This window comes from Lissotriton vulgaris, chromosome 5, assembly GCF_964263255.1.
Source record: "Lissotriton vulgaris chromosome 5, aLisVul1.2, whole genome shotgun sequence".
Classification (NCBI taxonomy): domain Eukaryota; kingdom Metazoa; phylum Chordata; class Amphibia; order Caudata; family Salamandridae; genus Lissotriton; species Lissotriton vulgaris.
This window is the reverse complement of record NC_141693.1, coordinates 869,251,921-869,278,478: the sequence shown is the minus strand read 5'-3', so window position 1 is coordinate 869,278,478 and position 26,558 is coordinate 869,251,921.

Sequence of the window (26,558 nt, the reverse complement as noted above, 5' to 3'; positions counted from 1 at the left end):
TACTGCAGTGTTCGTAACTAGTATGACTTGGAATGGTCCTCGCCAGCGCACGTCTAAACAGTTCTTCCTTACGTGCTTCTTCACCAGAACCCAGTCTCCTGGACACAGGTCATGGCACAAGTCTTGTGCTGATGGAAACTCTGCAGCCTGGACCTGAAGGGACACAGAATTAATGGCATCAGATAGTCCCTTGCAGTAGTCCAAGATCAAATCGTCTGTGATGCTCAACAACGCTGCAGTCGGAACCGATGGCAATCTCATAGCTCTCCCCATTAGCACCTCATGTGGAGAGAGACCTGTTTTTCTCTCTGGTGTGCTACGTATGCTCATAAGAACCAATGGAAGTGCATCTGGCCAATTCAAGGATGTCGATGAACAAACTTTAGCAAGTCTGGACTTGATTGTACTGTTGATTTGTTCTACAATCCCTGTAGCTTCTGGTCGATAACTGCAATGGAGCTTCTGATCGATACTCAAAGCTGAACATAGCATCTTCACTATTTCGCTGTTGAAATGAGTTCCTCTGTCCGATTCCAAAGAGGATGGCACCCCAAACCTCGGTATTAACTCTCTAAGCAACAATTTTGCTACTGTAAGTGTATCGCACCTACGTGTAGGATAAGCTTCAACCCATCTGGAAAATATACAGACAATCACTAAAACGTATCTAAGTCTATTGCATTTGGGCATTTCGATGAAATCAAGCTGCATTCTATTGAAAGGCCCCCCAGACCTTCCTACGTGACTCAATGTGACTGGTGTTCTCTTTCCTACGTTTAGTTGCTGACAGATCGCACATCGCTGACATACTGCTTCTGCCGCTACTCTAAATTTCGGATTAAACCACGTTTGTCTGAATACTCTCACCATAGCATCTCTACCTATGTGTGCTGATCCATGCAATTTCCTTGCCATTGGACTAACAAGTTCGTTTGGTAAAACTGCTCTCCCATCTGCAGAAATCCAGAAGTTCATTTCACTTTTAGTACACCCAGCTGTTTCCCAGCCCTTTTTCTCATCATCTGGTGCATTTTCCTGAACACATTTCCGTTCATCCCACGTATCTACAGTGTCTAACAACATTGTTAACTCAGTTCTTTCTTGTATTCCCCCCACTTCTACATTGGTGTGAGAATATCCCTGTTCTGCGCAGTAACGCGCTACTTCATCTGCATAACGATTGCCTTGCGACACAAAATCTACATTTTTCGTGTGCGCGGCACATTTGACAACCGCGATAGCTGTTAGTCCTTGTAACGCTTCTAACAATTGTCTCACAAATTCTCCATTCCTAATGGGAGAACCCGAGGAGGTCATATAACCTCTTTGAGACCATAACTGCCCGTAATCGTGAACTACCCCGAAACCATACTGGCTATCGGTGTATATGGTGACTCGAATTTTGTTACCTGCTAAACAGGCACGCGTCAAAGCAATGATTTCAGCTACCTGAGCGGAATGTACTCCTTCCAGGCAAGCGGCTTCTACAACTCTGGTAATTGTACAAACTGCATAAGCTGCTCTCAGCTGACCAATATCGTCTCTTACGCATGAACCATCAACAAAGAATATTTCATCGGGGTCAGTCAACGGTTCATCTACGATATCTGGTCTCGGTTTGGTGCATAGTTCAGTCACATCAAGGCAGTCATGATCTGTACAAATTTCATCATCAATCTCATTTGGAAGTGGCATCAAAGTAGCAGGATTCAAGACAGAGCATCTCTTTAGGGTCACATTCTCGGCAGCCAATATAACTTGCTCGTAGCGTGTGAGCCTGCTATTCGTCAGATGCTGAGTCTTAGTCCTGGTCATTAACAACTCCACAGAATGCGGTACGTACACCACTAACTGATGTCCCATTACCACACTCTCACATCGTTCAATGCTGACACCCGTTGCAGCTACGGATTTGAGACATCCGGGCAACGCTGCGGCTACTGGATCTAATGTAGCCGAAAAGTAAGCAACTGGCCTACGCGCATCTCCATGTATCTGGGCCAAAACTGCTAAAGCGCAACCCTCTCTCTCGCAGCAGTAAAGCAAGAATGATTTTGTGTAATCAGGCATTCCTAAAGCCGGGGCACGACACAAGTCCTCCCTCAGCTGCAAAAACGCCATCAAACAATCTTTGTCCCATGGTACCGGATCACTCACTCCTTTGTGCGTCAGTTGTAATAACGGTTTTGCCTTCAGTGAAAAGTTGGCTATCCACTGCCGACAATAACCGACCATGCCTAGAAACATCCTGACTTCTCTTTGTGTCTTAGGCGCGTTCATTTTCATGATCGCCTCTATTCTGTCTGGAGACACCTTCCGTTTTCCCTTTTCAATCCTATGGCCCAAGTATTGCACTTCGGTCAGACAATACTGCAATTTACTTGGAGACACTTTGTGTCCATTCTCGGCCAAGTGATTTAGTAAGGTAATGGTGTCTACCTTGCAAGCTTCCTCAGTTTCTGACGCAACTAGGAGGTCGTCTATGTACTGGACCAGAACCGAGTTCTTGGGCAGTACTAGACTTTCAAGATTTTTCTTCAGCAGCTGGTTAAATATCGATGGGATTTCGGTATACCCCTGAGGGATACGACACCATGTTAAAACGCGATTTTCCAGCTTAAAAGCGAAAAGATACTGGCTATCTTCATCTAAAGGAATCGAAAAGAAAGCCTGGTACAAGTCTATCACTGTGAACCATTCAGCTTGGAACGGTATCTGAAACAATATCACTGATGGATTCGGTACCACTGGACAACATGAAACAACAATATTATTAATCTTTCGAAGGTCCTGCACTATTCTGTATTTTCCACTAGGCTTCTGCAAACCCATAATCGGGGAGTTACATGGACTACCCACGATCTCCTTCAGTATTCCCTGTTTAATCATGGATTCGATCACAGGCTTTATTCCTGCAATCGTCTCCAGTGTCAACTTATATTGTGGTGTTCTTGGGTACTCGGCATTGGGTCTTACCATGATCTTTACTGGTTCTACCCCTTTGATCAATCCTATTTCTTCTCCAGTAAAATCCCACACCTCAGCTGACACTGTCTCCTTCAAATCCTGTGGAAGCTCCTCCACAGTTAAGGTAGGGTAAAGTTCCACACATTCCTGCGAGTTTACAACCTTGAAATCGGCATCTTCATCGTTGGTCTGCACTTCTACTCCTTCAGGTGTGCAATTTATTGTGCAATTCAGTTTACACAACAGATCTCTTCCTAGTAAACACACCGGGCTAGAATCACAGATCACAAACTGATGTTCGTCACTGTAATTCCCTATCTTCACTGACACTGGTTCTGTCAGAGGATTCGTCATTCTCCTATTTGCGACTCCTACCACCTGAATCGTCTCTCCCGACATTGGCAGACCTGGGACTACCGCTGATCTCAAAGTGGATCGAGTGGCCCCTGTATCCACCAAAAAGGTCGTAGGACATCCAGCTACTTCAGCTTCCACGTATGGTCCTCTCTGATCTACCTCCAGGGCTGCTCCTAGAGTACAGTCTTCTTCCCTATTCACTCGTTGCCCCGTAAGAGGATCAACGTAGTAGCATTCTTCTCCTCCTACGAACGATGGCATTTGTCTATAGGTTTTCCCTCCGTTTGTGATACGAGGCGGTTGAGGAAACGGGGCTCGAGGAGTCTGAGTCCCCCCTTTGACAAACTTTCCCTTCGGGACTGCTGCTCCCTTTACCACGTTGTTCTGTACCTCTTCCTCCTCCTGTTCTAATTCCCCTGTCTCAACATTAAAAGGACACTCGCGTCTCCAATGTCCCACCTCGTTACACTGATGGCACCTCGTTGTCTTTTTCAGTGTCGCGATATCTATTCTCGGTCTCGGTCTTTCTTCCTCTTCTCTGCTTTGATTATTCTGTTTCTTTCCTAGGGTTCCTGTTCCCTGTTGTCGCTGTCCACCCTTTCCAGCTGATTGCATCTGCACTAGCATCAGCTTTTCCTTAAGTTTCTTTGCCTTCGAATCTATTTCGTCGCTACAGTACCTCGCATACCTCAGAATCTCATCTAAAGGTTTGTTCTGCCAACAGATCAGATGTTGTTGAATCATCAGGCTTATGTCTGGTCTCAATCCTAAGACAAACTTAGACACAAACTGTCCTATGTCTTTAGGATCCATTACGTCTAACCCACTGTACTGTTTGAATGCTTTCAGCAATCTCTCATAGAACTCGTGAACGGTCTCTTTAGGCTCCTGAGTTGTTCGATCTATCTTAACCCAGTCTATGTCCTGCACCGGCACTTTCTCTTTTAGCCATGCAATTACTCTTTCGTATTTTTCCATGACTCTATCTGATGGACCGTTTGTCCGGGCATCCCTCGGAGGCTCACAAGCGGGCCATTCAATACTAAGTTTACATGCCGTCCACAAATCTCCGGGTACTACGATATCGAACAAGGTGTTCAAATCGATCCATAGTACCTTAGAGATCTTCACGAATCTCTCTACCTGCTTATACCACTCCACCGGGTTCTCTCTTAACTTGGGGAAAGAATTAGTAAATGCCGCTAAATCCCCCCTACTCCAAGGCACATGGACGTAGTTTCCGTTCGCAATTTCTCGCAAAGGGAAAGCTTCCATTCGCATTAGCTCTCCATCCGGGGACCTCGTAAATGTACTCCTTCTGACGGATCCCCTCTTAGACCATCTTTCCTCCCATTTATCCAGATCCCTCCATATTCTGATACACAGGATCAGTTCCTTTATGTGTACTCTTAGCCCAATCGTCCTACGCTCATCTAGATCCTGATCCGTGCAATTTAGTCTATGGTTGGCCTGTAAAGCTTTAGTTCGTGACATGTCTATCATATACCTATCTGCCAATTCAGATAATTTTTCATGAGCTGACCTTGCTTTCCGAGTAACATCCTTAGATAAAAACAGTATTTCATCTGGTTCGTACAGCTCTAACCTTTCCATTGCCACTGTGCCATCTATGATTTCATCCAAGTCCGATTTCAAGCTCATTACATCAAGCCGTCTTGCTTTTATTTCAGCCTTTAGTACGTCAGTCCTAGGTTGTTCGCTTACATCTCTCTCTCCCCCACTACGCGCCCTACGTCTAAGTACAGGTGAGTTGTGAGGAGTTCTTCTTGTATCTCTTTGTTCCCACCTCTCTAGATCCCAAGCTTTTCCATCCTCCCTTGGGGTATGGTGGAACAATGCTCCATTCCTCATCACTACATTCTGTCTTTTCGGCTCGGTCTCTCTAGATACAATGTAGGATCCTCCGTTCTGTTCGGTATCACTGCACCTCCCTTGCTGTCTGGTGTCGCTCAATAAACGGTAAGGTCCTTCACAGTCCTCCATGTTCCCGCGATCTCGTTCGTGATCGCCGGATGCATGGCGAGACGTTTCGCGACTCCCTATATTCTCATGACTTCGTCCGTGATCCCCGGATGCATGGCGAGACCCTTCGCGACTCTCCATGTTCCCGTGATTCCAATGTCGCACATTTTCATCCGGGGCATGGTGAGTGCACCTGAAACTATCTCGATACTCCTGCGTCCTTCGTTCTCCCTCACTAAGGATGACGCGAGGCACTCCCCCACACCCTGCATTCCTGTCGTCGCACATTTGCCTATTGCCACTGGTAGTATGGCAAGTATCTCCTCTGCTTCCTTGACTCCCTCTCTCCCACTCCGGGCTGCTTTCTCCAGCTCCACAATGAGAGAGGATCCTATTATCCTGGTCACTCCATTCTACTCCTGTTTCAAACCTTTTATTCTGAGTCTCTTCGGCAGCATCCCATTCTCTCAAATATTCCCTTAATTCCTTATAGGATTTCGGTTTCGGTCCCCTCAAATCCATCTGTCCTCTTTGCCCCCCCTGTTCTATCCAGGGACCCGTTGCGGAATCTAATGGGGTACTCCGACATTTTGGTGCTAGCAACTGCCTTTGGGAATTGATTGTATTATTCCTATTGTCCATCTCTGCCCTTTCCCTGTCCCATCGTGCCTATTCCTCCTGCTGGACCCCCTCTGGGTTATAGATTGACACTATAGGGCCTATGGTAACAGGTACTTGTAAAGCATCTGGCATTTGATACGACCTTGCATGCTGTGTTTCTGGCACCTTCTGGACCACGAATCTTCCCACTACTCTCTGTTCGGGACTAGATTGAGGTACTTCCTCACCTTTCCTGGTATCCCATTCTGATACTGGGAGCGGTTTATATTCCCCCCATCTAGCTCCGTCCCCTTGCTGTAGTACGGGACTTTCGGCTTCTCTGTTGTACGGAGGTGGTCTATCTGTTAATAGTCTCTCTATTAGATCCTCATCTGGCTCGCTATCCTCATCTTCTTCTGGAGGTTTCTTTTCTCCCGTAGTCTCTAGCATTGTGAACAGTTTGTCTGCTTCTATCTTTTGTACTCTCCACTTTTTAGCTTCGTCGTCCCATTTGGCATCCTGCACTGCTTTTACCGATCGTCTAACTCTTTCTTGGCGTCTACTCACGCTCTTTTCGTGTGCTGCTCTAAACCATGCACTAAGGGCTTCGAACTGTGTTGGCCTCGGTAGAGGTCTTGTTGCAAGCATTACTGCTTTCAGTTGGTTCAATACTTCTAATTTAAACGTCCTGTATCTCGGGAACGTCAGTTCCTTATTCCCTTCTGTTAGCTTATTCCACTCAGAGATCCATAGTATCGAGTGTAAGCCTACGTTCACTGCCATATGATAAGCTGGTGTGCCTTCTGGTGGAGCTTCTTCTCCTGCATACAAGTTTCTTCTATCTCTCTTAAAGATTGCCCTTAAACGCTTAAAACACTTCATTTTCAGTAATCTACGATTTTCCTTATTAATTCTCTTCCTTGTTTACGTCCCGATGACAAACCACCAATCCCTGTGCGACTCTCGCTAATCAGCCTATCCCAGCGCGGTTCTATGCTAACCGGCCAATCTCAGCGCGGCTCTATGCTGACGTCACTCGTCCCCTCTGCAGCAGTTCCCCTCCTTTCTCAGCTTGCCTCGCGGTCTTACATACGTCTCATTCATACGCCGAAAAATGACTACTTCCGTCCAAGCGATCACTTTTCTCTGACTGTACGGCCACAGTCTAACTGTAATTGTCACCTCAACTGTCGAGACGTCTTCCTCTTACGGTCAGACGCTCGCCTTAACTGATAGGTTACTTACACACAGTAAACGTACGACCAGCGTGCGTTACTCATACACTCGCTCAAACACTCCCCCTATCATCGGTCTGCGGGCGATCAATGGTACCTCATGACCCCCTTTAAATGGTAGACAAATTACTCTGGGTGTTCGATACACCCGAACCACTTAAGCCCTCTCTGGACATAAGATTTTATCCGGTTGCGCGCGCTCACAACCTTCCCTCAATCACACTACAGGCATTCAACTCCGCTTGACATTACAACACAGGTACAACCTAAAACACCGCAATCTGGCAACGCATGACCCTTATACTCACTCTCGACCGACTCTGCTGCTTTTCTCTCGACGCACCGTCAGCACCTTCTTCGGCAGGGATTCTTCTTCTGGTCGTCGATGACTAGGGACCTTGGGGTAATCTAGACCTGACCTAGGTTGTCTTCCTCAAGAAGAAAACCATCTTTCTCTGCTACCAACTGCGGGGAATGAGATTTTGATACCCTTTCTGATTACTTTGATATCTATCTCATTCGTCTATTTGGATCGATTGTTTTCTGTCATTGAGTAAAAGACAATCCCCGCATAGGTTAGATAAACCCCATAAACTGACGCAACTCTGAAGAACCACTTACAACTGATAAAGTTTAAAAGGTTTAATATAAAGTCAGAATAAGTTGCAAATACAATCCTCTCAGGATAAGATTCAATAAGTATACAGGAACTAGAAGGAACATAAATTCCCTAAAGAACCTCAGTCTACAAACGAATACAATTAAAGTCAATTCAAGAATCAGCAGATTAAAAAGCATAGATACTAAGTGGTTCCGTTGCGTCATCTATAAAGGAAAAAATAAACAAGTTAAATCTGTCCTTACTCTATGCTAAGTGACATCCCTACTTCGCAAGTTTCTTAACTAAAAAAGGTGTCAGCAGTTTGACTTCCAAAGAAGTTCAAACTCTCTTAGCCTCTAAAGGTAACTTATATCGAGAAGCAGTACCCTTTCTGCCTACCCATCCGCTCTCTAAGGGTCCTCGGCCTACTGCTCTCTTGCGCTCTGATCTCTCTCAGCGCTCGCTCCTAACTTCTCCCCTGAGTGCTGTCCCTAAATACACAATCACCGTATGGATGGAACGCCCCTTCGACGCCCACCGCATACACATACATATGATGTCATTTTCTAGGTCAAGTCAAGTCAAGTCAAGTCATAGAATTTGTATAGCGCACTACATACCCAGAGGGTTTCAAGGCGCTTAGGAAGGGGAGGAGGATTATTTGTCAAATATCCATGTTTTAAGCTGCTTTCTGAACGCTAGGTGGTTCTGGGTGAGGCGGAGGTAAGCGGGGAGTGAGTTCCATGTTTTAGCAGCCAGGTATGAAAAGGATCTGCCTCCCATGGTGGTCTTGTTGATGCGAGGTACAGTGGCGAAGGCTTGGCTGGAAGAGCGAAGTTGGCGGGAGGGGGTGTAGAAGGACAGTCGAGAGTTGAGGCAATCTGGTCCGATGTCGTAGAGTGATTTGTGTGCGTGGGTAAGCAGTCGGAAAGTGATCCTCTTATTGACGGGTAGCCAGTGGAGGTCTTTAAGGTGACCAGAGATGTGTTCGTTGCGTGGGATGTCTAATATCAACCTGGCTGAGGCGTTTTGGATTCATTGTAGTTTCTTCTGGAGTTTAGCGGTGGTACCTGCGTAGAGGGTGTTTCCGTAGTCCAGTCGGCTCGTGACTAGAGCGTGGGTGACTGTTTTCCTTGTTTCGGAGGGGATCCAGCAAAATGTTTTTCTGAGCATGCGAAGAATGTTAAAGCAGGAAGAGGATACGGCGCTGACTTGTCTGTTCATTGAGAGTGAAGAATCCAGGATGACGCCAAGGTTCCGTGCGTGGTCTGTCGGGATGGGTGCTTTTCCGAGGGCTTCCGGCCACCAGGAGTCGTCCCATGCAGAGGGGGATGTGCCTAAGATGAGGACTTCTGTTTTGTCTGGGTTCAGTTTCAGACGGCTTTGTTTCATCCATTCGGCGACTTCTTTCATTCCTTCGTGTAAGTTAGTTTTGGCGGTGCTGGGGTCCTTGGTGAGAGAAAGGATTAGTTGAGTGTCATCCGCGTAAGAGATGATGTTGAGGTTGTGTTGGCGGGCGATGGCCGCGAGGGGGCTCATGTATACGTTGAAGAGGGTGGGACTGAGTGAGGATCCTTGAGGTACGCCGCAGATGACTTCAGAGGCCTCGGACTTGAATGGAGGAAGGCGGACTCTCTGGGTTCTTCCGGTGAGGAACGAGGTGATCCAATCAAGTGCTTTTCCTTGGATTCCGATGTTATTGAGGCGTTGTAGAAGGGTGCTGTGGCAGACTGTGTCGAATGCTGCAGAGAGGTCGAGGAGGATGAGGGCGACTGTGTCACCATTGTCCAGTAGAGTTCGAATGTCGTCTGTTGCTGCGATGAGGGCGGTCTCAGTGCTGTGTTTGGCTCGGAAGCCAGATTGTGAGGGGTCGAGGGATTTGTTGGCTTCGAGGAAGGCGGCGAGCTGGTTGTTGACGGCTTTCTCGATGACTTTGGCCGGGAATGGAAGAAGCGAGATGGGGCGGTAGTTTTTGAGTTCGGTGGGGTCTGCTGTTGGTTTTTTCAGAAGGGCGGTGAGTTCAGCGTGTTTCCAGTCTTCTGGGAAGGTGGCGGAGTTGAAGGAGCAGTTGATGACGTCTCGGAGGTGCGGTGCTATGACGGAGTCTGCTTTGTTGAAGATGTGGTGAGGGCATGGGTCTGTGGGGGATCCAGAGGTCTTTCCATAGCTTCGTCTCTTCGCGTCGTCCGTTAAGTTGACCCTTCTTCTTAGACGCCATCTTCGTCTTTTTGCTGGTGACTTCATTGACATTCCATTCGACACTTTCGGAGCAAAAGTCTATCACCTCATCAGAACTTCATTCTTTACGGCTGTATTCGTAACCTCATTTGGTCCTGTGAATGGTCATTTCAAAACAAGACTCAAATTCCAAACGTCTCCTCTCACGTTTAGGCCATAAACTTCGTCCGACATTGTCACCTTAAATCTAACAAGACCTTAGACTCCTTGGCTCGCACATTCAGATTAAGGCTATTCACGACTCCTGTGAGCCCACTAAATTACATACAGCGGACTACACTCCTGCGAACCCTTGGTCAGTCAGGTTAAAATCACACATGACCAAACTCTTCTTAACATTCCTACAACTCTTCTACACAGTATAACCTTTAACACACATTTATATATAATCGACTTTAGCAAATCCTTTGCTTATAAGTGAATATATTTTACATAGAATACACATCTTATACATAGAATATAAAGTTATATTCTCCTGTTACCTCGTTTATATATGCTCTGCACATTTCTTCGCTTTACATTTCTCGCCGCTTCTCCATTTAGAATTATACACGTACATGAATTCTACTTTGCACGTTCTTCTGTTTGTAAGCATTTCTACACATTTCTATATTAGCCCACTACGTATACGGCTTCTAAATTTTAGCATGTTCTAAAGTTAATACAAATACATTTCCTATTACATTGGTTACATCGGCTAATTTTACTCTACAAGTGCTACTTCATGTTACAACTTCTACGTTTATGCGATATGCTCATGATTATGGTCCGGATATACTTTTTATTCAAATTGCGCTCTCTCACCACTCACCTTCGGGAGACTCCCAATATGACGGCGTCCCCCGACTCCGTCTCACAGCGCTCAACCTCTGGTGGAAATTCTCGGTATCTTCCTTCTCTCGCAACAGGAGCGGGCGCTCAGGGGTCACTTAACCAACTCTCCAAAGTGATCCTCTCGACTCCGAGAGCTCTATTGTGGGTGCTCAGCATGGGGGCCGGATCCTCGCCCGAATTTCAATTTTCTCACAAGGAATGCGCCACACAAAGTTCTGGATTTTTCACAAGGGTTTATTACTCCAGCTCAGACCAACGCGTTTCAGCCTGGGAACAGGCTTTGTTCACGGTAAGTGAGCAATTAACTATGTTTACTATGTATCCCACCTGGCTGTTAGGGTTCATTGTGGGACTAGTGGTTCAATTATAAAACAAAGATTTCACATGATTCTGACATACAGCGGTTTAAGCACATAATTCTTGGCATTAAGTACTATAGCAGTACTTTGGTATTAAATGTTTAACTTCGTGATAATCACAATATGAGTACACAATTCTTTTCTGCTGTACAAACGCGCTGATGAATGGTGCATAGACATGTGCAAAAGTACTAATGGTGAGAATATGTACTTTCAGTGTGAATAATTGTCACATCGGAGATGTATGTATATGAGGGGTCTGTCTCACAAGTTTTCTACAATTTAGGTAGACAGTAAAGTGCCTGCGTTTACAAACTGAGGGGTTTATTTTCCCTATGGATTAGGATTCTCCAGGGAAACCACTGAGCTTTGACTTTATTCACCGATATAGAGGTCATTTTTTTTTTTTTAATATTAAAAAATGTAGGAGCAATCCAGTGAAATGTGGGTTAATGCGATGATCCTGAACCTAGGCATCAATATAATTTCGTATCCACTGGGAGACAAGGGCTCTCCTCTGGAGGTTGGCAACATGCCTGGCTGCTGTTTTTTGCAGGACTTGTAATTTACTGATATTAGTTCTGGATATACTGGTCATCAGGGAGTTACCATAATCAATTGTATCTCCTAAAATGCCTCAAAGAAAGTATGCTCTTTATATTTTTGTCCTTAGCGTGAGTGAATTGAAAAATCCCAATATTTTTCCATTGTTTGGTACAGGACTGGAAAGGATCTCCACTTGGGAGTGGGGGGCAGGGAGGGTGGAGGATAATATTCCTTAAAATATTTATATATATATATATATTTTACACAGTAACTAGAAAATACGTTTTGCCTTATTATGACTCAGACAATTCATTTTCATACATGAGTTGAAATTTAGAAAATTGCATTAGCCACTCGTTTTTTAACATTAACCAGATTCTGCGATAATGGAACATCACTTGTGTGTCATCCGCTCACTATCAAAACTCCACTTCCAGCCCTTGAAGAAAGGTGGTGAAATGGTTTGCTGTAGTATTGAATAGGCACCCCCACATCCATGTAAAATCACATCAAAGAAGGACGTCTTTGGAGACCCGAGGAGAATGAATACATACACATACTATATGCACATCTTATCAGACGCAAGGGTCACTTTTTTTTAGAGGTTTCTTGATCCAGGTGAGCTACCTAGCCGTCTACATAAGAACCCATATTTTCGGAGGGCATCAATCCAGACACCTGTTTACACATTTGACTACAAGCTGCTTTGTCGCCCAGTCCTGATGTAGACCTAATGGGATGTGTTTATTAAGCAACACAATCTTTGAGGGTCGAAACGTCGCCAACGGAATTACATTGCCTTTACCCATTATAAAGTGCCCGGCAAAAAGGAAGGTGAGCATTTTCCAATTGCCCTTGGCAACAGAGACTACATTTTTTTGACAGGCTTAGTATTAGCAATGATGGATACGTGTACTGGCTTTGTGAAAAACAATTTTGTCCTTGTTTATGTATCAGTTTGTTCACCTGATGCACTGTATGAACACTTTCACGTTATACTTATGAAGCAACCTATATGATTACTAACTCATCTATTAATCTATATGTGTTTTAAACTTTTTTATTGTAAACTGATACCCTATGTTATTAATTGGACCCATGCATGTTTGATTTTTGTTTTTTGTATTGTGGTGTTTCTGGGCATTCAGTGCTCTGATATATATATATATATATATATATATATATATATATATATATATATATATATATATATATATATATATATATATGTGTGTGTGTGTGTGTGTGTGTGTGAATTATACTGTGTATATGTAGTTACTAAACAGTTATCTGAAAGTATATCAGAAACCGACAGAACCAACTATGTAACATATTAATCAATACACAGGTTCTGATGAATACAGGGTTAGCCCTTTGCAGCTTGATGTAACATTAAATATAAGCAGAGACAAATAATACCCTCGAGGCGCTGCATGATCCGCTGTGTAACTCTCATATTCACTCTTGATTTGCAGATTAAGAATTTCTGACTAGAGAGATCAGAGACTGACACTATTGTATGGAAACATTCAGAGCCGGGGAAAAGTAGTCAGGGGGAGTGGTCAGGAATAAATATACAGACTTTCCACCCCCAAGACTGGAGAGATTAGGAGATTGGTTCTACTATCGAGAGCGTTTGATCTCTAGAACTGAACAGAGTTATTTTCATTCATTCATTTTATTACCTATAGTGTGCTCCAGTAACTTTAAAGAGTATCCCTGTGCTGGTCGAAATAACACAATCAAAGAAAGACTTGAACAGCACTGCTAACAAACTAGGCACAGAAAACATCTATATAAAAGGAAGATTACGAAATAATCAAGTCTTCAGTTTCCTCTTAAATCTGAGGTGATCAACATCTTTTTCCAACTTAGGTGGAGTTGATTTCAAGCCATTGCAAAGCTGAGTGACTGAAATCTCCCACCAACATGCAAGCTATGGTACCTTGGGAAATTTAGAAGGTACTCTGAGCCTGATAAGAGGTGATTTGTGGGTCCACATGATCATTCCTCCGTAGCCCTAATATATGTCTACTGGACATGTTCTGGATAACCTGCAGGTGGCTGGTTAGAATGCTTAGCAAATCCTACATATAGAAAATTAAAATAATTTTCGGTGCTCAGTGAGGGAATGGGAGCCTGGGCATGTTCTCCACCCAGGCTGTAATGCGGCCTGGGTGGAAAGCATACAAAATGCACATGACCATTTGTCTGGCGCAGACGGCCAGCCAAAGCGTCATGCACACTTGGAGTGGACAAACCCCTCCTACCCTGCCCTGTGAGCAGAACAGCCCCGCCCGCCCCTTCTCCACTGAGCAAGGACGGAAAAATAAAATGATATTAACAATCCGTTATCATTTTATTTTTTCCTTTTCGATCTGCTTAGTGGGGTGACGCTAATCCGTTTTAGCGGAGGAGCTGCCCCTGAACACATCACTTTATGTTCTGCCTAACATGAAGGAGATTGGTGGCTGAAAAGAATCTTGTGTGCAAATGCAATTTTTCTTTACAATTTGCATAATTTCTTCAGGACAAATATGTAGTAGGCCTAGGTATAATTTCGATTATGCTGGAGTAATCGGAGTAATGTTAGTAATTCCACTTTACTCTTTGACACAGAATTACTAATAATTACGCTATTACTCCAGCTCAGAGTTCATATACAAAGAGCAGGCAGCCGCTGATGCTCACTATACATCTTCTGCTGCATCTGTTTCTTAGCAAAAAATGCATCCTTGCATCCATTTTAGCACTTAATGCTAGTAGTAAATTGGTGGAAAATTCTAAAAACCTACCTCAAGAACACATTCTGTAAGCATATGAAGCTGCCTGTGCTCACTGTCATGTTCTGTTACATTTAGCTCTATTTCCTAGAGTAAAATGCATTCTTACATCCATTTTGAATGTGAGTGGGCATTTTTTATGCTGTGAAAATAGTGTTAAATGCCGGTAATAAATTGAAGAAAAATCCTTCCCCGGAGCACATGTTGCTAGTGCGAGCGGCTGCTTAAAATGCATCTCTTTGTCCATTTTGGAAATGAGGGGGCATTTTCTGTGCTAAGAGAGAGCTCTAAACAAATAATTACTCTTTTTGCATAATTCAAGCGTAATCTTGCAGAATGGTTAGGAAATTCCACATTGCTCATTACGGGATCATGCAAGGTACGCCTACCCCTAATATTTAGACATCTTTTTACGTCTGGCTAGAGATTGCTTTATTTGTGTCTCAGAGCTTCCAGGATCGAGAGGGCAGAAGGTCAAGCCTTACTCAGAACATGTTTTGTAAGCATTATACACACATTCATCAGCCATTAGCTGATTGTAACTGTCATTCATGGCGTATGGATTTACGCATGTGATTCAACAGAAGCTGTTTTTGTGGCGCAGCAGCGAAGTGAGGATCCAAAGTGAAAGAAGCACTCAATCTTTGTACTGTCTATCACTTAAGATGTCAGGAGGACTGACAAATAGGGCCCGTGAGAAGTGTGGAGGGCCTGCTCCTCATAATTGGTCCTCTGCAACCATACGTTTCTAATATCATTGCATCTCTGAGCCAGTGCTTAATTTGAGCTGGTGGTTGCAGATGGGGCCCCCAGCACTTATTTTTGGGGACCAGCACTTATTTTTTAGGGCTCGCCTATCCCAATCCGCAAGGAACGGATTGGGGAGAATTATAGTGAGCAAAATAAGTTCTCAAACCATCAGGCGGATTTCAAACAGTTCACATGAACACAAGCACGCGCCTTTCCCTCGCTCCCGAGCCGCCTGCCTCCGAGAGCTTCACTTCAAAGGGCTCCGCTCCCCCGCCCACTGCTTCACACTTCACGGCCGCCAGGCCGTGTCTCGCATTTCTCCTCCCCCCCCCCCCCCCCCTTCCCCACAGCAATGCCAAGAGCTTGTTTTACCTGTGTAATCACATGCATCTGACTTTTTGGGCGTTTTTTATGTTCAGGAGGATTACAAAGGCTGTATGTCATTTCTTTGCCTTTTTGTCTATACATGCTATTTAAATGTCATGACTTGTAGCAGTGATGCCCTTATTGACTAAGGTGGCTTCTTGAAACAGTTGCTCGTAAAATTTGAATACACACTTTTGTATTCTGCCTACATTGAAACCATGTCATATGCCCTAATTGCTTTACTTGGTGTAAATATATATGATCGTACTGCACAGCTTGCCCTGTCAGGGCTGGGTTGGCGGCCCCCTCCTCTTGCGTCTCACGGTGTCTCTGTGGAGACACGTGAGGTCGTTCAACGCACGGAAACAGTGCTGGTGGTTTCAGACTAAAGCGTTTAATAAAGAAATGGCTGAAGGGCGAGCAAAGGTGGAGGACTAGCCTGGCTATGGAACTGAGCAGCTTGTTTCTTTTTATGGCGCAACTTAAACTTTCCCTTCCCTGCAAATGTTTGACACACAGACCCATTACAATTGGTTCTGCCTTTCGCGCTATCCGAGCAAAGGCCAGCTATAACCTCCCCCACTTGCATCAGGCCATGGGCTAGAGAGCATTTCCCAATACCCCCAATCGAAGGATATAATAAAACCCTCGGGGACATTAAAACCAGGTGGCTGACTCTATGGTATTAAAGCAACAAAACAAAAAAACATAATAGAGCAAATGTCAGTTCACAATGTGGACACCGAAAAATATGTATCCGTAATACTCTCCACTGTATCCGATGCTGTATTTCAGAAAGACTGGCCTGAGAATAATAGTCCTCAAGGTAAAATAATGCGCGGTATGAGGGCCTCGCCTAACTGATAGGTTACAAGCGTTCGTCCAATAGTCTGTCATATCTCTGCTCATGCGTGTGATGGAATTATACTTGAGTGAACTTTCTTTGCTCACCACCGTTTGTTTCTTACCATGCTGCTTGGTCTTATTGGATCTCATACAAATTGTTTGTGTATTACCCAGACTAAGCACGATTGCAACAGCCTACTACTTATTTTCTCGAACTTGGTAGGATGAAGGTCTGCTTCTCCCTGTATTCCAGTGCGTGGCCTGTATGCTGCACATGTGTTAACCCACTGAACATGGTTACAAATGTTGATAGACTGCAATGCATGCTGGCATGTGATTGTGCAATGACACCTATATATTGACGCCTCGCCTGTGGAGACAAAGGCCTGCCCCTGCCTGTCCACAGGGAGCTGGTAATATCAGGCCGTCTGACGATGCGTGAAATGGCACCGCTTGGGGTGGACTGGCACTGCAGTGAGGCAAGAGAGGGCCCGGCACCCATTCCACAACGTCACAGGGCAACGCTCTGTAGGCTGCACTACATAATTCATTAAGTATTTAGGTTGTGTCTGTGAAAGTGATTTACATTGAGTAATGTTAGCGTAATAGAACTGCCAAGTATTTGTAATATGTGCTGGAAGGGGCATATGGTAAGCAGAATTAATACCTTCTCGTGTAACCGTTTGTGCTACCTTGTTGATGTTTCTTGGCGCTAAAAGGTTAGGATCTCAGGTGGTAATGGCATTTTAGTGTCTGATATTGAGAGAATGAACTGCCAAATTGGCCCTGTTGAGATCATGACTCCGGTCCTGCAGGTTTTCCACCGGCACCTGTAGGCTTGTCTCGTGTTGAGTGTGTGGTCTCACTGCGGTAAGAGTCTTTGTGATCACACTGTGTTAAGAGTGTTTGTGGTGTAAACAAGATAACGCGCTGGGTGGAGCACAGTGTTGAAAACCTACAGCCAGTGACTTAGCACTAGCAAGGGTGCCCTGGACCCCAATACAAGCAAGAACCCCACCCCCGGATAGTAAAAAGCCAGTAATAATGGGGGTGCAGCGGAGCCCTCCAAATCCTGGCCCCGGTGCCTCAGCTTATACTGCACTATTTAGTCCGTTCTGGTGCCTTATTGGACTAATGTGTCTACTTTAGAGGCCTATGTTCGACCTCATTGTCACAAGTTCAAATTCCGAAGGGTTCACACAGACTTTCATCCTTCTGGTGTCGATAAAATGACTACCATGGAGTTGGGCAACAATAAACATCTGTTATTCAGCGCCTGGATACCCATGGGTGAACGTGCGCTTTACAAATACATGGAGCGGGGGTTAAAGATCAGGGTAGGCGTGAATCTAGTTATGTGGGTTTCCTGTAGCACCACATCTTGTAACAGGCTGGGGCAGTGTTCAGCCACCTCCTTTCACCTGAAGTGATCCCCTGGCAGCCCTTTGTTTCTGAACCTCCTGCATCTCCCATGCCTGCGGAATGCGGGTGTCATGCCAACATGGTACATCTGAGACAGCGCCGCAGTAGGCCGATGTGCAGCGCAGGCGGGGCAAACAATGGCACACAGAGTGAACAAGGTTATAGTAGAGTTCCCCACCAAGGCAGTAACAAAAACGCAAGAGCATTTAAAACATTTCAATTTCACCACCACCCCCAACCCCACCTCCCCCCCACCCCTGCCAAAAAAATATGCTGAGAGACCCAGCATAGGTTTATACACATTTTTTTGGCCTACAATTTATAGACTTTTGTTGCAATATTTAGCAATGCCAATAGCTCAAACTTAATTAATGCGAGACCTATTGCATTGCAAATGCTTGTCCTTATCAGACGTTAAGCAAGTGAGGGTAAAACTCACAAGGGGAAAGAAAGAGGAAGAGAAAAATGTTAAAACGATGACAAGGAGGTGTGAAAAGGAACCTGGAAGAGTGAGATAAAGAGTCAGGCAATAACTGTTGGTGGATTAAAGAGGCACGAGGTGAACTCAAGACTACTCAGCCGTGGTGTTCAGCACCCAGACCTTCAACAGCACTAGCCATGGGCTTCTGAACAAAGTTTTACACTTATTCTTTAACAAATTAAGCACTGCAGTCTGAGCAGAGCCTGGGCAGAGTCAGTCTCTGATGGCAGGGCTCTTCTGGCCGTGGGCAGTCTTCCTTAGCACGGTCATGGACTGTGAAATTAAAGCAAACACTACAGCTTGTAAAAGGAAAGGGAAAAGTTCACGTGTGTTTTAAACATAATGACATTTTACATTTCTGCTCTTATCCCCAGGGGAGTGAGCCTACCCCGGGCACTCCTGTGTGGGGAATGAATGAGGCAGTAGCCAGGCTTCACTTCCCTAAAAGACCTAGGCCTCCACGCACTGTGAAGGCCCTGGACCGCCTTGCACTGCGTACACCCCACCTGTCTCCCACACTGGTCCTACCTGCACACGATTCCCCTTCCCAAAATAGTATCCCTCTCAAAGCTCCATTATACACTACCCTTACCCCTAGGCAGCCCTCACTACTATACCATCCAAGCACACATCCATTCATCCACATTCATTCAGCCATCCATCCGTGCACTTAAGGCTCAGAAATCCATGCACTCTTGAATCCATCCTTTCTTCCAACTACTGACCAATCAACGCAATCAGACACACACGTCCTCCAATGGGAAAGCACTTACACATGTAAAAAAAAGCCAGACCTCTTGGCTTCTTTTGGAAGGCCAATAGATCGCCCTGACTGCCTCTTCTCCAGCCCAGTCGGACTTCCGGCGGCATGATTCATGAACATGACATTTTTACTTAAGCTTGCTCTGCGCTGCACGCCATGAAGCCTGCATGCTTATTTGTAGGCGCTCCTCCGAATGTTGCAAACAGGATATGCTTTAACGCGTAAAGCAGGCCGACAAGGCACCGATGAAATACTGTACAGTAGTATTTAAAACGCAGGTATCCAAGTAATGAACACAGAAATGTTAATTGTGACTATCGTACCACATGCTGTGCAGTAGTTGCTATATTTAACCGTGGTGATTAATATTAAAATGTTGCTGTTGGAAGGTGTGATTTCTTCCCATCTGTACCTCAGGTTTCACCTCCGAGGAGGCGGAAGCTGTCCAGATGTGTGACGAGAGCCCGCCCTAGCTTGGGGGAGTCGATGGTGGCGCATTAATTGCTTGGGCTCGTGTGTGCGTGCGTGCGTGCGGGGCTGGCGTGCTCGCTATTATTCAAATCGATGGTTCGCTCCTCAACTAATGCTCAGCGCAGCAGATCTCCGAGCTGCTGTCGTCGGCGGAAGTCCGGAAAAGGCGCCGCCATCTCACGATCAATGCAAGAGCTGGAAAACATTAGTATGAGCAAATGGATGTGCGAGTGGCATCGGGCTTAGAGGGCTACCAGGATCCATGGTCGCCAAAAGCGCGCTCTTTGCGCCAGACTGAGGGCATATTATCAACAACTAGCAATATGTATCACTAAATGAGCTTAGCGATATTTTTTTTATCGCCGCGCATCGCCGGATTTTTTCGCAGAGATAATGTGCTATTAGCAACGTTTATCTCAAATACGATAAAATATCCGGCGATAGCGGCTCAATGCGTGAATATTCAGGCTTTAACGCCAATAGGGTCTTAACCTGAATATCCAACTCCCATTGAATATACAGTTTGAGAAGTAGTCTGAGCAGGCATTAGTTTTTGGCGATATTCGCGCTTAGCACATTTTTTTTATGGCTGTGCCTGCATTGATAATAGGCGATAGCGATGTTAGCGACTGCTTTCAGTCACTAACAGGTTGGGTACGCCCACTTTGCATGTCACTAGCGATAAATATCGCTGACATGCAAAGCGGGCCCCAAACTGCTCGCTATCGCCTGCAAACTGTCGCTAACTGCTGTTAGCGACAGCTTGCTAATAGGGCGATGAAATTATCGCCGCTTTAGTGGGAAAAAGTCCCGCTAAAGCGGCGATAAGGCCCTTGATAATATGCCCCTGAGTTCCTGTGGGCCCTCTGAACTCACTGCACAACTGCAAGGACTCCTCGAATTTGTTTGAGTCATTCAACTTCAATCATAAAATTGGCCCTTATAAAGGCAGCAAGCCCCTGTAGTAGCTTCCCTGCCTTCTGTAGCCATAAAACGTATGTGGTTTCCAGTTTGCGTTACCAAATGATTTCCCCAATTCCCCGCCTAAGGCTTCTTTTAAATTATTTTAATGCGATGTTATACTACTTGTTTGCAAAGCGCTTAGTGTATACCCAGGGCCTCCTCAAAATGGTAAGTGCTTAAAGCTCATTTACAAGGCCTAACTTTGGAATGTTGGTTTATGAATTTGTGCCTGTGACCTTGCATTTAGGGTATGATGGCAGAATTCGGGTTTCAGAGGCTGAACCTATGATTACAACAGCTGCTCCTTGGCATTCGTGTGAGTGCCCTTGAGTTAAGACCTCTGTTACAGGCCCTGGTTGATTGTGGTCAATATTCGCCCGTGCTCTCTCTTGTAAGGGAGTTCCGTGGGCATATCTTACTTATTATGGTCTGGCAACAACTCCTGCAATTTGGGAATGTAGTGGCTGACATGGCAATTAGCAAGTTATTTAGGAAATGTGGGGAATGTATTGCTATCTGTGATGTACCTATTGACTGGGTCAATGTAGAAACAGATGAGACATAGCATAGATGTTGATGTGGCATAACATAGTGTGGCAACTTGAGAGGTGGTGTAGCAAAACATGCTTTTCATACTGGCATAATGCAGAAAGTAGCATGGCTTCATGTGGAATGTGGCATGGCAACGAGGTAGTGTACAAACTGACATGGTAGTTTCTGCGTCACCTACTTAAGCTACATGGGCACTGGCATGACAGTCTGTGCTTTGACTACTGGAGCAGGAGAGAGTCAGTTTCACTTGCTGCACTCACTTGCTTGGTGCAACATGGGTGTTTTACATTATTGTCCTGGCCTCCTTTCACTTCTATGTGCATGCCATCTCGCTTCCATTGAAAAGTTGCTACCATTCCGGTCTAAACAAGGATTCCTAAAAAACGGAGCAACCCATTCTATAAACAAATCATGTGTAGCTAGGAGGCCTTTACAAAAATGTGTATTGTATTCTCATAGAAATGGCGAAAGCATTTAACAGTCTTCCCCAAATTAATTGTATCTACACATTGGTAGCGCCCTTCCCACAATAGAGCTGAGCAAACCAATAGGGAGAGATTACTCTGAGCCGAGCCAGGTGTTTGTCTTGGCTTTAAGGCCCGTGCAAGAACCAGGCCTTGAGAATGTTTGGCATGAAATTCCTGCAAGAAACATTATGTATTAATGGGCAACTTCTCTTCAAAAAGTATTTTTAATACATCAGATTGTATCACTGCATTGAGAGAGCATTATTAAAGGTGAAAGATTGAATTTAGAAACATTTATGCCTCGCACTCTGTCCTGAGGACTGTGTCATTTGGGAACAAAAGGCAAGTCAGTTGTCATGTGCACGCTATATATGTCCTAGGTTCTTATTATACATGGAACAACATTATAAGTTATTAAATCAAGCTCAAGAGATATATTTGTCTAGGTTCACACAATTTGGTCAAGTGTAGGAGCCAGGAGTAATCCCAGGTTTTCTGGTTTCTCACTGTGCAATCCAGACACTAGATGGGTATCTCTTTCTCTCTCCTGCTTTACATAAAAGCTTAGGTGCGTATTTGTGTAGGGGTTGCGTCGCTTTTGGACCAAACAATGATGTGCATGGGTGACGCAACCCTAAAATGCGATTTATCAAGCCACGCAAGGCCACTTTACATGGCCCTAACTGGCTTGATATATCTGGAATAATGTAACATAGCTCAAATTGCTGCGTTGCTTTACTGTGCCCCAGTGAGGCATTCCATGGGCGATACGTGGGTGTTCAGGTTATTGGTAGACCTCGGAATGTGCCAAAACTCTATGCCTTACCAGGTGAGGCGTAATGAGGAGAAACATCTTTATTCCTCCTCAGTACTTCTTCTTTCTATGTGTGCTGCATTCTGCAGCAAACATAAGAAGAGGAAAATGCCTCAGAGGATTGTTTTTGAGAAGGAAGGTGCTCTCTCTCTCTCGCTCTCTGTCTCTGTCTCTCTCTCTCTCTCTTTCTTTCCTATTCCTTTTCTTTTCTCTTTCTTTAGTTTTCCTCATTTTAATCTTCTTCGCTTGTTATTTATTTATATTGCTATCTTCTCTTTTATATTGCTTTCTTCTGTTTTATATTTCCTTTCTTTTTCCTTCCCTTTCTTTCTTTTCTTTTTTCTTTTTCCTTTCTCACTTTCCATTCAGTCTTTCATTCCTCTTGATTCTATTTTCTTGTTCCTTTCTTGCTTTCACACATTTTCTTTTACTCTATTTATTCGTTTCTGTCTTTCCTTTTAGCATTTAGTCTTATCTTTCTGTCACTTTTTTAAATAACTTTCTGTTCTTTTTGCCTTCTTTCATCTATACTTACTTCTTTCTGGTATCTTTGTATGGCCTTCCTTCATGTCCTTTCCTTCTTTGGTTCTTCTTTCCCTTTCTCCTCTGTTTCATTCCTTATTTCAGTTCTTTCTCTTCATCTCTCCTTAATTTCTTTTGTCAAAGTTGTTTTTATTGACATTTTAGTAAGAAACAGTAGAAAAAAAAACATGCGACAATCCCGCACATCTTCCCACACAGGGGGTAGCAAGAGCAGCCGCCCGAGGACAGCATGAAGGGCTGGAGAAAGGTTCTTGTGATCAAGCCTCCTACACATAGCATGGCATCCTAGGAAGTGCCGATCAACCAACATATGAACCCTCATTTGGCATGCATTGGAGGTAGAGGCCAGCTAAGTGTCCCGATTGTGCAAGCTCATAACAATGCGAACTAACCAATAAGCCACAATCAGCTTACAGTAGTGCTAACAGACCCTTCTGCGGGCACGTGACTTGGCATGCATTAATAAAATTGAGCAGTATGAGAGATGTCATAATGAACATAAAATATAAACAACCCCCCCCTCCCCTCCCCCTCCCTACTCCCCAGTGGTGGTAGCAACAAGAAAAGGACAGGGTACCGGACGTCTGGCGGCAGAGATTCAGAGTTGAAACAGGTGGAGAGCTCTAATACTAGGAGGACAAACCGTGGATGGTAGGCCCTTGGAGAGGAAAGCTACCAGCGGGCCCCAGCGAAACTCAAACGGCCACATGCATCAAGGTATTTAGGAATCGCAAACGGTGCGATTCGGTAAAATCGGCCGTTTGCGATTCCTAAATACCTTTTTAGTATGCATCAGTCATTTTTGGAAAAATCGCTATTTTTAGCGATTTCCAAAAATGCGATTGCTTCTAAGGAATCGCAGATTTGCGATTCCTTAAAAGCAATGCATGATTGTTTTTAAAATTGCAAATTCGCAATTAGGGGGGGCAAATTACCACGAGGGTGAACCTCGTGGTAATTTGCGAAAAAGGTTTAAAATGCTCAAATCAGCATTTTAAACACTGTCATGTTACAGACACACATGTCCTTAGGACATGTGTGTGTGAAACATCCATTTTAAAATACATTTCAGGGGTGCAGGGGGGGGTCCTTTGGACCCCCCCTGCACCCATGGAATGCATCAACATTTTGCGAATTCTAATTTGCGAATTCGCAATTCACATTGATATCTATGGGCCTATTGGCCCATAGGAATCAATGGGAATTGCGAAATCGCAAATTGGAATTTGCATAATATTTGCGATTCGGTAAAAATTGCAATTTTTACCGAATCGCAAATATTATGCACTTTCAATCATGCATCCCGTTTTGCGATTCCTTATTTGCGATTCCCTAAAAATCGCAGATTAGGAATCGCAAAACCGGACTTTGAAGCATGTGGACGAAAGTTCTTAAAATCATCCAGAAAAATATCTGCCATCCGTTCCATACTCAGCAGTTTCGAAAGCCTCCAATGCCAAAGAGAGGTGGCTGGAGCCTCTTTCTTCTTCCACACTGCGGCCAAAGTAGTTTTGGCAGCTCCAATGCTGAGCCACATGATCCTCTTGTCCGCCCTGGTCTGGTGTTCGAGACACGGATCACGGAGACCCAACAGAGTGGAAGCCATCGAGGTAGGAATGGGGTATCCCAACATTTCTTTAATTTGTGCAAGAATTTCCTCCCAGAATGGGCGGATAATGGGGCAGTCCCACCAAATGTGCTGGAAGTCCCCTAAGAGCCCACACCCCCTCCAACATCTATCGGAAGTGCCCAGGAAGATCAATTTCAGCTTGGCAGGGTGTAGGTACCAGCCCATCATGGTCTTCATATGTGCCTCCCTAAGCTCCACTGAGTGATTAAACTTGGCAATATCTGACCATAAGTGTGTCCACTCGGCGTTCGAGGTGTATTGTTGAAGGATTCCCTCCCACATAGTCATATACCGGGGCCTAGGGGAAACTGCAGTGGTAAGTAGGAACCCATAGATGAAAGTGATGGCCGCTTTCATGGTGAAAGTCTTGGTCAAGAAGGCTTCGAACCCCGTGAGGGGTCCAGTGGGCGCCTCCCTCCCCTGGGGAGAGAGCGCCCAGTGTAGCAATTGAGCGTGGTGATATCGCTCATTCTCCAGAACCCGTTAATCCCTCCTACAGCTTTCAAAGGTGAGCGGGTCAAAGTTGTGAAATAGGTGTGTAAGCGCTATGCAACCGCCCTCCTTCCAAGCCCTAAAGGGGCTCTCGAGTAACGCTGGGGGGGAAGGTATGGGCGTGAAGGGGGAGGGGAAGGTAGTCCACCTATCATTTCTAGAGACTGAGTCCCAAACCTTCAAGGTGGTGCTAGTGGGGGTACTGACATAGGCATTCTTGGGTCTATCGCACTTGGGCCTCCACACCAAGTCCCAAATCGTTCTCCCTGCAACACTCCTATCCATGTGCAGCCAGTGTTTCTCTGAATCTTGTTGTGACCACTCTACTAGTATACGGAGTTGTGCAGCTTTATAGTACAAGTGAATATCAGGCAGCCCCACGCCTCCCTCTTTCCTTGGTTTGCGTAGGATGGCGAAGGAGAAGCACGCCGACCTCCCTGCCAGATGAAACGCAGCATCATGGACTTCACTCGCCTGAAGAATTCTCCTTCAAGATCTATAGGAAGGGCCTGGAATAGGTACAGAAGCTTGGGGAGGAGGGTTATTTTAATCGCGTGAATCCTCCCTAGCCAGGAAATGAACATGGGTTTTCATCGGCCAAGATCGGACTGGATCTTGGCCAGGAGTGGAGGGAAGTTAGCAGAGTACAGTTTCCCCAGCGTGGGGGTCAAGTGGATCCCCAGGTTTTGAATAGAGGAATCAGTCCACGGAAGAGGAGTTAGCGACTTAAGATGGGGACTGCAGATTGAGGGACTGTGAGGTTAAGAACGTAAGATTTGTCGTAGTTAATTTTGAACCCCGCCACCGCTTCATAGCGCTCCAGTGTGGCTTACACATAGGGAAGAGAATGGGCCGGATCAGAGAGGGAGAGGAGGACATCGTCCGCAAAGAGAGTAATCTTATGGGACTCCCCAGTGAAAGGCAGTCCACGAATGTCAGGGTTGGCTCTCACACTAATACCAGTGGTTCAATGCTAAGGGCAAAAAGCAGCGGTGACAGAGGACATCCCTGCCTAGTGCCCGAGAATGCTCAAAGAAGTGAGACAGTCGACCATTCACCGCCACTCGGGATCGGGGGGAGAGGTAATTTGCCCGAATCATTATTAAAAATTTGGATGAAAAGCCGAAGGCGGCCAGCGTGCGAAACAGGAATCCCCAGTCCACCCTGTCAAACACCTTCTCGGCATCCAGGCCCACTAGAACCGCCGGGATTTTAAACTTATTGGCTTTTTCAATTAGGTGTATTACCCGCCGTGTGTTATCATGGGCCTGGCGCCCTTTGATGAACCTTGACTGATCAGGATCTATGAGTGCTGGCATCAGGTCATTGAGCCGCTGGGTGATGATAGAGAAGTAAAGCTTCGCATCCAAATTTAAGAGGGCAATCTGCCTATAGGAGGCGCATTTACTAGGGTCCTTACTGGGTTTGGGAATGATGGATATTAGCGCCTCTGCTATTGTGCGAGAGGTCTCTCCCTCTTCTGCCATGCCGTTAA